We start from the raw sequence: 12,785 nt of genomic DNA, 5'->3' as shown, positions 1-12,785 counted from the left end.
GGGCTCTGATAAAGTCTGCCAGCAGGGTTCGGTTTCCTGTCTTTTCATCAAAGTCTGCTGGACGATATTTACCGCACCATCCCTCAAGCCTAACAACCTGCACACGCCCAAACAACGGAATCGACAAACATATTAATTGTGTTTACCCTGTGCAGAGTAATGGATAGAGAGAGACACCTCACTGCAAAAGTTTGGGGGTAGAAGCCCAAATGATTGGCAGAAAAGATTTCAAAATCAGGACTCCGGTTGGCGCTCGACGTCAGAAAGATGGATGAGAATAAGCTTCTGTAATAGACTGGCATCCTGCCTCGGGGGAAGGACTGGTAAACCTTTGCTGCCTCACACCGCAGAAACAGGAGATGAGCTGCTGGTTTCTGAGCCAATGGCTCCAACAAAGCTTACACAGCCGAGCCATCATTAAGATATCAAATTCAAAGGCTGCGGTTCTCATTGTAGTTTGGCGAGTTGTTGACTTGGAATTTAGATTTCTATCACTTGTGTTTTTCGACAAGGTAAGGTCTTTTAAAAGCCAACATGGGTAGTGTTTTTATGTGATTATAGTGTCTTTTAAATCATTCTGATGGCAGAAGATTTTATTGGCAGAAGAATAAGACAATCCCAGAGGAAATAGGTGCTTTCATTACATTCATGTCAGTCTCCCCTGATGGGATATGTAGAGGGAGAAGAGTAACAGCATGCACTGTTTCCTGCCACAGTGCCAGTTTTAATATGACCACTAGGGGTCACCAAACCCAGAAATGATGAAATCCTGCAATATAGTGGCTTTAGTCTACATGGTCAGGATTTACAGCAGCATGGATGGGACAAGATAACAATCAAATAAAAACAAAGACAAGACGGTACAAAAGAAGGCTATATCATAAATCTTCATAGAGAGTGCATCTGAAACATTTAATGCAGCCTGAAGCAAGAAAACAATGAAAAGGCTTAAAGGGACATTTCACCCCACTCTGGTCTGTAGTGCTCTTTACCCCTCTAGATAGTTTTGGTGTGAGTTGCAAAGTTTTGGAAATATTGGCCATAGAGGTGTCTGCCTTCTCCCCAATATAATGGGACTAAATGGCTTGTGGTGCTCAAACTGCTAAAAAAATGCATGTGCACTGAGCAATATATCCAAAAATATATATACTGCTGTGTATTTACACAAAAGTAAGTCCCTTTTTGGGGCATTTGGCGGGAATTTTTTTTTTTTTTAATTGTTGTGGCCAGTTGATGCATGTTATAAGTTTATTTTAGCAGTTTTTGCAATTAATTCATGGGAGCAAGTGAAAATTGTCACAAAAACTCCATTCTTCCATGAAGAATAAACCTGCAATCTGTTATGAGTGTTCAAAGTAACCTTACTGAAAAGGCTCAGAGGCTCAGAATTACAAAAATTCAAACAATTCTTTTTTTCTTTTTTTTTATGTAGTGCACCTTGGGGTTATTCCACAAAGAAGCAAGATCTTTTTAGAGCTCAAACTCAATTAAAACAGCAGCACAAACTTCTAATATAACAGTTCACAGGCCATTGTAAAATGCCAATTAAAAAAACACAAACTTTGTGTTCTCTTCAGTAACTGAAAACATAATAAATAGTAAAACATGCATGGGGGACTACTATGATTATGCAAAATAACAAAGTCATTTACGATTTGCAACTTCCTGGAGGGACTGAAAAGTATATTTGATAACTGTACACATTTTAGTTATGTAATGCATTGTATGTGATTTTGGACGCAGCGTATGTGTATTTTTAAGTGAATACATTTTGCATTCTACACCCCTGTGTTGTGATGGAGGGCGGGGGTGTAGTCTGCAAGTCCTCGTTGATGTTGTCAGTGTATGACACAGATAATGAAGGGGCTGCGCACTCAAACCTCAAGGTGATGCGTCGTGCTCATTTTTTTTTTTCATATTGAATCTAATGAATAACAACATACAGTAACATGTGCTGCACCAGTGTCACGATACTCCTCTACGCTCTTCCTGCCTCCCGATGAGTGTAATTACTGGCAACACTGTTTCTTCAAACTTGAGACTCTACTGATCAATGCATCCTGATCATTAACTGGCAACTGTTACCCACCTTTGAGGCCATTTAATTGGCAGTTTAGGGGTGTATTGCACATTCAAGTATGACAATCAAGGCATGCTCTGGTGGTCAAGCAGTCTCAGCCACACATCGCATAGCTACTGCACAACTACAACTGCCGCATCTCATTTCTACCGTTTCACAGCATGTTTCCTGTCACTTTAAACTGTCAAGCCTGCTAATAATGGCACTCAATCATTGGATGAGTGAATGCTGTAATGAGTGAGAGTGAAGACCAGTGGAGACAGCCCAATGGACCATGCCGTCTGCATCCCCACAAACAGCAACAACCCCTCCCCAAAAACAGGACAGAGGACAAATAGGACTTGTTTTATGTCCATACAGAAGAGATGGCCCGACTGTGTTTCCAACAGTACCATATGTATTCACCAGGAGCCACATTCAGGTCAGTGACTCAGACAGCTCTTCCTCACCTTATATTGAGTGATGCTCATGTTTACGGTGGTAAGTCTATCTTTGAAACTCTGTGTGATAATGTTGCATAATAGTTCCAACAAGTCCTCATATCCAAAAGACAAGATGGCTTCCAAAATGACTGCACAAAAACATCTGCCACCTCTATGATTAATGATCTGTTACAGCAACTATAAGGTACCGATCCATAGTCAGTGTAATACCTACAGTAAATGGTGGGGAAGCAGCTCAGAGTCCCACTGCAGGAAGCTAAGCAACGTACTGCTGTTGATCAGGTCAGCAGCACAACATATTTAAGCCACCTAAAAAGGCCCACTTCAATAAACCAGTATCAATTTAAGTGTATGCTATATTTAGAAAACTTTTACCACTTAATCTTCACATCAGACAGCCTTTTTCAATGGAGACTTTATATCTGCCAAATACCACCACAAAATAAGTAATAAGTAACTTTATCTTGCACAACACGAGTTGCTGGTCTACCACTGCCTCAATCAGTTTGTTTGTTTGTGACAGGGTCAGCAGCAAAATTAATTTTAGCCTTTTAAAAAAGGTCCATCTAAAAAAGTCAATGCATGTTTAAGTGGTCGCTATATTTAGCATATTTTCACTGCTTTACCTTGCCACCAGACAGACTTTTCCAGTGGGAAATTACAGTTATATAAGCCAAATACTGGTTTCTCCAAAGCAACCAAACTCCTTTGGCAAAATCAGAAATTGTACCGTACAGAACGTGAGAGTTGCTGGTCTACCACTGCCTCAGTCCATTATTTAGTTTGTGTTATTGTGTGACTTTGGTGAATCTGAATTTTTAAAACACCATAGCATGAACAAACTAACCAATCAAGGCAGCGGCAAATCAGCAACTCCCCTGTTCTGCAAGTTAAATTTACTTGTGTTTACCACAGGAGTCTGGTTGCTGTAGAGATAGCAATATTTGGCTTATATAACGGCAGTGTAGCATTGGAAAAAAAATCTGACAGCAGGGTAAAGCATTGAAAATATTCTAAATATAGTGTAACGTTCAACTGATATTGATGTGTTTGAGCTGGACCTTTAATATGTTTTGCTGCTGACCCTGTCCTCAACAGCACATTGCCTAACTTCATACTCTGCTTCTCCACTGTAAATAATCCAAACTATCCCTTTAAATAAAGATTGTGGTCATAGTAAAAAAGAGAGAGAGAGAGAGAGAGAGAGAGAGAGAGAGAGAGAGAGAGAGAGAGAGAGAGAAAAGATGCTGGCTGGTAGGAAAGACATTCACACACTTATGCATCCATCTCAACCTCCTCCCTAAGACGTTTAGCCACGGTATGACACAGTTTGCTACTTCCATATTTGCTTTTTCGTTTTCCCAGTGAATGCAGTGTCAGTGTTTGTGGAAGTCATACAGTTTGTCCAATGCAGGCAAAACATTACACAAACAGTGAAAATCAGATATGCTGCCAGATGTAGCAATACAAACCATGTGCTCTCTCCTTGACCTAATGCTGAGTGGTGTGATCATCCTGAACATCAACGACAACAACAGCAGGTACTCTGCGCCGAGCTAAGAGCTATGAGTCTGCACAGTCCTGTGTGCTGCTCATTGTACACAGGGAGAATGCAGAATTGGCCTCATTTTTTAAAAGCCATATGCTCTGCTGTCAGAATTAAATTGGAAATGTAAATATTCTATACATGGAGGCTTCAAGCTCAAAATGGGCTGATATTATCAAAGTGTGTACACTGACACAAATTAGAAATGTCTTCCAGGCTGCAAATGAAAGCTGCATCATTTTCTCATCCCGGCACTTGTGTGCATATGTGAAATCATGCAAGTCATGCTACCATATGGATGGATATGTTGATTGATACCGCTGCTACCTGCTAACGCAACTTTGCTCTATTCATATGCAAAGGAGAACTTTTCTTATCTCAACTTTCTACTGATAGAGAGATAATTCATTGCAGGGGATATATTCAGTTGCATAGCAACCTGCAATTATGCATGCTGTCTGGAGAGCTGATACTCACTCACTGTGTCCTTCTCCATTTCCCCCTTTAAGCTACACTGGAGTAGTTCCCTTTTCACAATGAGTGGACATGATAAACACATCAATTAGCCGTGTCAAGGACAGATTTACAGCAGCCTGTCATTGGACTGCAAACAAATTTAGCCGCTATATTCATCAAAATCTGCACATATATATAACACACTCAACCATCTGACTCTTCACAAGAGCTGACAGTGGCAACATCAAAAGCAGTAGGGGGTGGAGTGGGAGAAAATGGCTGCAGCAGTGCCCACAAGGGAAGTAAATTAAGTATTCTGTGGGGTGGTGTGTAGCATCTTGGGATTGGAAGGGAAAATAGCACACTGAGCTGGATAGTACCTCTTCAGGGTCAACAAATCTGTAGTTTTTGAGATAGTTTATTACCTCTGCTGCTAGTAAATCTTGAACTATAGGGACCACAGGGAAAGCCTTGGTCGCTGACTGTATATCAAGACTATCCTAACCCTTGCTGCACCGGTTTAAGAAACATGAGCGTGGAAAATAGACAATAACAAGAAAGTGACAAAGAGCATTATTTTCACAAATAGAACGTCGGTGATGTCTGGGAAAAGCAGCTCCAGTGCAAAGCTCGAGTATCATTGACGGCCAGGGTTCATCGTCACCTGAAGTGGGCAGAATATGAGCCAGTGCCTTCGGGCTGTTATCCAGGAAACCACAGGGGTAAATCAAATACATCGAATGTTTCGTTTATACCACACACCGTGTCCCAGCTGGACTGTCACGGAGAGCAACTCCACCTCCCTGCCTGCCTCTGCAAGCTCCATTTGCTGATCATTCCATGTAATGCCTTTAACATTTTTTTTCCAATTAATGCTGATTCTTTCCTTTTACATGTTGTTGATCGTGATTCTATATGCCTTTATAAAATCGCTGATGCACAAAGTGATTTCTAACTTTCTAGTGCTTAGTTAAAACTTACTGAACTTCAAAAGTGCAGCTTTTTTCTGAGAGCACTGGACCTTAAAGGGACAGTTCAGATGATCTGGTGATCAGCAAGCTCCCAGTTTGGAGAGGCAGAGAGGAACACCAGCACGGAAACTAAGCAATATACTCCTGTAGACAGGGTCAGCAGCAAAACATATTTCAGCCACTTAAAACAACAAGAAACTTTCATATTTTGTTGATTTTGGAGGCCCCTATGGACAAAAGCAGAAGTGACTCCACTGTATTAATCACATAATATAACATCAAAAATAGAATTATTGAAACAAAAACCTCCTCCTGCTTCTTTCTAGCTGGCTAGCATACTTTTCAGATTCTGACCCAGTCACAGGCATTAAGAATAACTATATAAAAATAGCCAATCTTCTTGCGACAGGTTTTAAGTTATCTAGGGCATCAGTATTAAATTGCGACTGTTTCATAACCAGTTAAAAACTCATTGTAGTTTAGTTTAGTTTAGTTTAGCTGTAAAAAAAGGTCCAACTAAAGAATAAAAATTGACATCAGTTTAGGTTTATACTGTATTTAGGATGGTATCATGGCTTTCCCTTGCCACCAGACGGCCTTCTCCAACTGGAAAAACAGTCATTTCACACAGGAATTGCTGGCATTGTTTGCATTATTGTGTGACTTCAGTGAATCCAAACCAAGCAGCACATTGCTTAGCTTCCTACACCAGTACTTCTGCTTCTTCTCCAAAATGGGGGCATGTCGATTGCAATCTACACTAGGAAATACAGCTACTATGGGTAAGTACCTCATGCAACCTTGCTTCAAAATATCTGAACTATCCCTTTAATGTCTGGTAAATGTAACAGTTATGTGTTTTGAGTCACTTTGAATCATCAGGCACCGCACCGACTACACGAATCAGCAACAAATGGTGGTTTAACAAAGTCTGCAAGGAGTGCAAAGCATGTTTTTTCCCTAGTTATTTCACAGAACTTTTTTACACCAGTCAGGTGCTTGAATAATCAGGAAACATGAGTCAGGCCAGTGAGACAAAATGGTAATAACTCCAATGTCAGACTCTTCAGTGAAAAGTACTCTATCCTACATGGGTGCTACTTACCGGAATAGTGTTTCTGCTTTCCTCAAAAACATGAAATTCATGAATAATTTTGAATATTTTGTCAAAATACAAAACAAAAAATACAGAACGCGTGCAACTTTTAAAGCTGTTGTTCTAGTACTGTTGCCGGAGGGTCAAGTACCTGCATAGGGGATGTAGCTCAAAGCCTATAGTTTTCTTTCTTATGTCTTCTGAGAACATAGAGTGTCTAATCCATACAGTTCAAAAACAGAGCAACACTTATTTTTGTTGAAAATAAAGGGTTGGAGAAAATGCAACAAAAAATCAGAAGGTATCTGACAATGTGATTCTGATTTGATCATCCTTTACACTATTTTTGTTTACTTTAACAGAGCTGCCAACACAAGTGCAATGTGGACTTTAATTAGAATCTGTAATATATGATGTTTCATGTTCGGGCAGCTAAAAATTAACTTTCCTGTAATGGGTTTCAATAATACTAAGAGTAGTATAGTGTTTGTATAATGTCCATGGAGACAAGAGCGTAGGTGTGGATTTGTTGTGACAAGACACTTGGAAAGACTTTTGACAGATTATCTTTATCTACAGCATGAACATTACACTGAAGTTCAAACACAGCTTCAAGCCACCAGCAGCATTTTAAAAAGCTGAGGTTCACCTGCAAAATGTCACAGAGATAGATAAGGCAGTGATTGTGTGTTTAACCCAAAGCAGTTCTGCACACATTCCTTCTTGATGGACACTGACGTATCAGTAATTAAAATTGCTGAGTGCTGTTTATTTTTCACCATGCAGCTCTGCACAGCGCTGCATGTTGAGGAACCATTTCAGGGCTTTAGCAGAGTGTAATGAGGCATATTTGATAGCTGACATGCACAAAGCAAACAAACAAACAATCAGTCATGGATCAGGCTTTCTACGGCTGATGAAGACGCCTGGATCCGTCCGATACTGATCCTGTAGATCAAACTCTACTGATCACTATCACAAATATTAAACATCCAAACCACATTAGTGTTTGGTTTGTCTTTGTTCATGCTGTGTTTCAGCAAAGACAAACTCTTGTTTGCTCACTTGTCTCTTCATTGTGGTTGTTAATTAATCTCCTCATACATTATGTCAAAAAACCCAGCAGAAGTAGAGTCAATCTTTGAAATGAAAACAACCAGCCATTCAGGAATTACTGCAGGTTTTAGGAATAAGGTTGCTTTTTACAATGGATGCATAAGCCTGCCACTATAATTATATTATAGACTTATAGAGGTCAGCAGTAATGAGCCATATATTGTATGCATTGTATTGCCTGTTGTGTTTAAGTGCACAGAAGCCTTTTTTCACAGCACCTAAAAGCAAAATGAACAGAAACTGTTGACAGAAACGGTAAACTATGCTGAGGCATGTTTTGTTGTCATTTCTGCTTCTGTCTGCTCATCATCTGCTCTCCGAATTACATGTTTGTTGCACTTCCATTATTATGCTTTATACTTTATATCACTGGCGTGAAATGGTTTCAAGATGAAAATAATATAATTTATCGCAATTATTTCTGGGACAAGATACTGTCCGACAAAAGTAGTTATTATGACACTAAAATGTAGCCACGTTATTGGTATCAGCTACTAGAGGCTTTAAAATAAAATATCGCATTAGCCCAAAATGAACATTTCCGCCAGTATGACTAGCACTTCTCATTTCCATCTCTTCAAATACTGTAATTTTGCCACTAGCCCTTATTGACTTTTCAGACGCACACAGTACCTGTTAGCAGCTGAAAGAGATGCAACTGGCGTTAAAGTGACATAAACATTAACCCATCGCAGCTGTATGAGACGCACCGGTGGGTTATAAAGCAGGAGAAGTGCATGTCTGGAGGAGCTGGAGTGGATGGAGCTGGACTTTCACCAAGGAGCCTCGGTTTGTTTCACCCAAATATTATTTAAAGTTGTACATACATATATAACTTAACATGCATCATCATGTGACTGTCATCTTGCAGGTCTCTTGATTTACATCACATGAATAACATATCGAAACATACTTCTTGTTAACACTTAATCCCAGGGTCAGCAACCTGCAGCTCTTTTGCTTCTCGTGCATCAGTATGAGATGCAGATGGGTGGTGACAAAACATCTGTATATGACAAGATGGGATGATAATGGGCTGATATGACATACTGATAAGATAACACCTTAATTATGCACATGCAGTGTAAGGATGACAATATAAATCTTAAGAGCCGTCCTCCTCATCATTATGACAAATTTGTAAAGAACAAAGAGATGCAAGTGGGAAAAAAAATGTCAGCAGTAGTTTTCTTTTTTTCCAAGTGACTGTATACATTTTGATAAGTGACTCAGAAAATGTAAACTTTAGGCAGGCATATCTAAAAGTTACCTGGAGTTACATGATTTAACCGCAATCACCTCTAGTGGGACCGAAGGTTGGTGCTTTAGCACCTGATTGGTGTGGTGCAGATCAGCACAGAGTGCAAGTAAAATGACATATTAATAATAAATAGGTAATGGTTGAATCCTAATGAACTACTATTAGAGCTGAACTGCTTAAACTCATAAAACATATTTAAGTTTCCTCAGCAGATTACTTTCATTTGGTCACATTGTACATCATTCAAGCTAGGCCCTAATTTTCATGAATAATTCCATGCATTTCACCCTACTTAGTGTAACTACTTCATGGTGGCTTGGTCCAATGTACAGCCAGACACTCTATAGTGGCAATTACTCACACTAACCCCTGTCACTTTCATGATGTGGTTCCCCAAAGCAGGCTGCAGGGATCTACCATGATCCTTGAGAGAATTCCAGGGAATCCTCAGAAAGAAACGAGGAATAGTTTAACCATACTGACACTCCCCAGGACTTAATGTAATGAGAGTTTTTATGATGATTTTTGCTCATTAGTCTCTGTTTGCACAGCGACTAATGGCACACCGGATTCCTCCTTCAGTTTCCCTGCTGCACATTTCTTCCATTTAGTCTTAATGAGGTTCACGTGGGAGTTGTTCTCTGCTCTTGCTCAGGCTCTTGGGTCAGGGGTTGTCATTTTGACATACTAAGGGCATTGTGAAGCTGTTAGAGAATGTGGTAGAGAGTCCATGCTATACAAATTTACAAGAGAATTACAGTCTTCAACCTGATGGCATCACCTCACCTACAACACAGGTAGTTGTGTTCAGAATTATGTCTATCAGAATATCTTATACGAATGTTCATGGGTAAAATCAACAATCCAATATATGACATTAATTGTGTTTACATGGATCTTAATAATCCTTAATCTTAATATATAGGTGGGATCAAGATAAAACCCTTGGAATTTAATGAAGGTTCTCAGCAGAATCCCCTAAATGTGTTCCAGATAAAACCCCTGGAATAGTCTGTGAAAAGATTATCAGTAGACACGTCTTGGTGGGTTCTAGATGAGAACTCCTGTGTGGGTTCATGTTGGCACTCTTAGAAGGTGGAAAGGTTCTTAACAGAACCTCTCATAAGGGGTTCTGGGTGAAACCTTTCACAGATGGCTCTCAGTATAACCCTTTATGTTTGCTTCTACATAAAACTCTCTACAAGGGTTCGAAGTGCAACAGGAACCAAAATGAGTTCTCCTATGGGGATAAGCCAAAGAACCCTTAACGGTTCTAATTAGCACCTTTATCTCTAAGAGCGTAGCAAGTTGGAATTTCTCATTAGAATAATTTCAAGTGAAGAAATATTGTCCATGTAAATGCAGATACTGGTTTGGGTGAATGAAAGTGTGGGTGAGTTGTGGGTTTTAGGGATTCTGGTAAAATTCTGGCTCTTCCTTCGATATCTCATTTGTGACCATTATAAATGCAGAGAAGAACTTCACACCATCTGCTTGGACTAGCACAAACAAACAAACAAACTAAATCTTTTTCAAACACCTGATGGAAAGCAGTAAAGACTTACTTAATATTTAGTTCGCAGTGTTTGCTCTGGCATCGTTGATAAGGCCACACAGAGATCTGCTGGTGATGCATCGCAAAAGTTTTCTTGTATTAGTCACAATCTCCCTGAGAACGCTCTCTATCTTGAGACATTTGCCTCACAATGTGTTAGCCTGTGATTATGGATGTCATAGAATAATTCCTTAAGTAATGATATCGATAGAAAAACGCTGCCAGCCTCTCCACCCAGCTCAAATGCCACTCAACGCCCACCAGATGTTTTATCCCTGCAATGATGCAGCTGACTACCACTCAAACAAGTGTCATGAAGAGGACTGAAATTATCCACCGGTCCCTCCTCTTCATTTAACTTTCTGCTCCCTGCATTCACTTCCCCTGTTTTTATTTTTACATGTAAACCTGAAAACCTGGAAGCTGCCACGTGATTCCCTTATATCTGTTTTCTCTCTTATTCACTTGATAACAACCTCAACCATTGTGACAGATGTCATTCATGCATCTGGATGAGGTTTAATTGTGCAGATTCCCCATTTTGATTCACCAGCGCATAAAGCTTAAGGCTAAAATCACCACTCCATGCAGGCAAAGCAGACGTTATACTGTAACCCTAACATTAACCCTTTCATTAAGAGTTGGATGTGAGTCATTTTTCTCCGCTGCCAATATAATAGAGGTTTCTCCCTGTAGACTCACAGCCTGTAAACTACAATGGGATTTTTTTTTTATGCACTACTTATTCATGCAATTTTTCATTCATATTTTATGCAAATTAATTCATCATCTAAAGACATAATGCATCCTGGAGTTTCCTCTACCACTGAACAGATGGTGCGGGTCAAGCTATCTCACAGAGCTGCTAAACCTCAAGGAATTTCATTAGTCTGGGGTTTCATTGGAGGGGGCTCAGTGTCCCGTGATCCGCAAATATGCAGGTTTTCGCTTACAAATTAAGGTGACAGCACCTCATTTTACTGGTTAGTTTTTCCTCTCTGGTTGAAAAACTGGTGAAATAAGCTCATATCCTCTCCTCTTGGACTGAAAAATGCCTGACACATGGTTGGAGCACCCTGGTCTAAATCTCGTTTCAGAGGATATTCATACCTGAGAGGAAATCTGAGCTCCAGACAACTTAAAGAAGGACTCCAGTGATTTAGCGTTTCACTTTCTTTAAGCTGGGGGACTTGGCTTAATGGAATATAAAAAATTTAGTTAAATTCGCAGAAGTGGAGGCTTAAATATCCTGTTCTAAAATTGCTAGATCCTTTCCCACAACGCAACTAATTGTACCTTTTCACTGCAGCCTGCCTGCTGAATACTGACATCTCCACACCCTCACTTGGTAACAGTTTTTCTGTGTAAAGTAAATTTTTAGTCTCCAATCTCAAGTTGAGATTACACCAATGAAACCTGACAAAGACAGACAGCAGACATTAAAGGAGAAATGTGTAATATATTTACTGTAATACTTATAAAAATGACCATGATATGCCATTAGAGATCGAGGAAACATGCTAAGTTGAAATACTAACTTCTCCAACACCACCACCACAGCCACAGTGTATTCCTTTGAAATTTCTGGCCTGTAACAGGTGCTATTATTTGCCTGTTTCATGTTCATTCAAGTTCATATTAATGCCAAATGTGCACCAAATGAGTCTGTTTACAAGTTGTAAGAAATCAGAGATAATCTTGCAGAAGGAGTAGATGTATATGACAGTTGAACTGAGCAATATGTTAGTGAGGCAGGCAGTCACTAAAGTTCAACTCCAGCATGTGCATTTTCAGAGCCATGGGGTTTGTTTTCAGGATACTCGACTTAGCTACACATCACCCTATTTAATATGCCGTCTATGGCTCCAACTCGCTGTTTAAACTGCAGTATTCATTTTTGGATGCTCAGTGCTCATGCTTGTTACATACTGCTCCTTTAAACATCTGTTTCCAGAACAAGTTTGCAGTCCCAACTCATCAAATATAGCAGCTTGGGCAGCAGTGGCCCTAAGCTTCAAACTAGAATTATGTAGGCACCCCTCTAGCATCAGTTTTGCCTGCACAGAGCTCTGCAGTTAAGTTAGCAGTAGGGTAGACTTTCAAAATAAAGGCATAAAAAGTAGTCTACTTGCTTATGTTTAGGACAAGATCATGGCTTTGGTTAAAATGGGTATTTTCAACATTGACCTGGTTTCACACAGGACACATACTTCAGTCTCCTGTGTTTTTTTTACCCATCTGGCCACTTCACCTCCTCCATA

The 12,785-nt window shown here is 39.8% G+C and overlaps 1 protein-coding gene across 1 annotated transcript in view; it reads right to left on the bottom strand.

Annotated features, from left to right (window-relative positions):
• The window catches only part of tmem132e (transmembrane protein 132E), a 519,725-nt gene that overhangs the window by 313,013 nt on the left and 193,927 nt on the right, over window positions 1–12,785 (bottom strand). The gene's annotated exons all lie outside the window — the stretch shown is intronic.

The sequence above is a fragment of the Lutjanus erythropterus genome, chromosome 11, assembly GCF_056507025.1.
Source record: "Lutjanus erythropterus isolate fLutEry1 chromosome 11, fLutEry1.hap2, whole genome shotgun sequence".
Lineage (NCBI taxonomy): Eukaryota > Metazoa > Chordata > Actinopteri > Lutjaniformes > Lutjanidae > Lutjanus > Lutjanus erythropterus.
The sequence above is the reverse complement of the archived record's forward strand: the minus strand, read 5'-3'. Positions and strand labels throughout refer to the sequence as shown.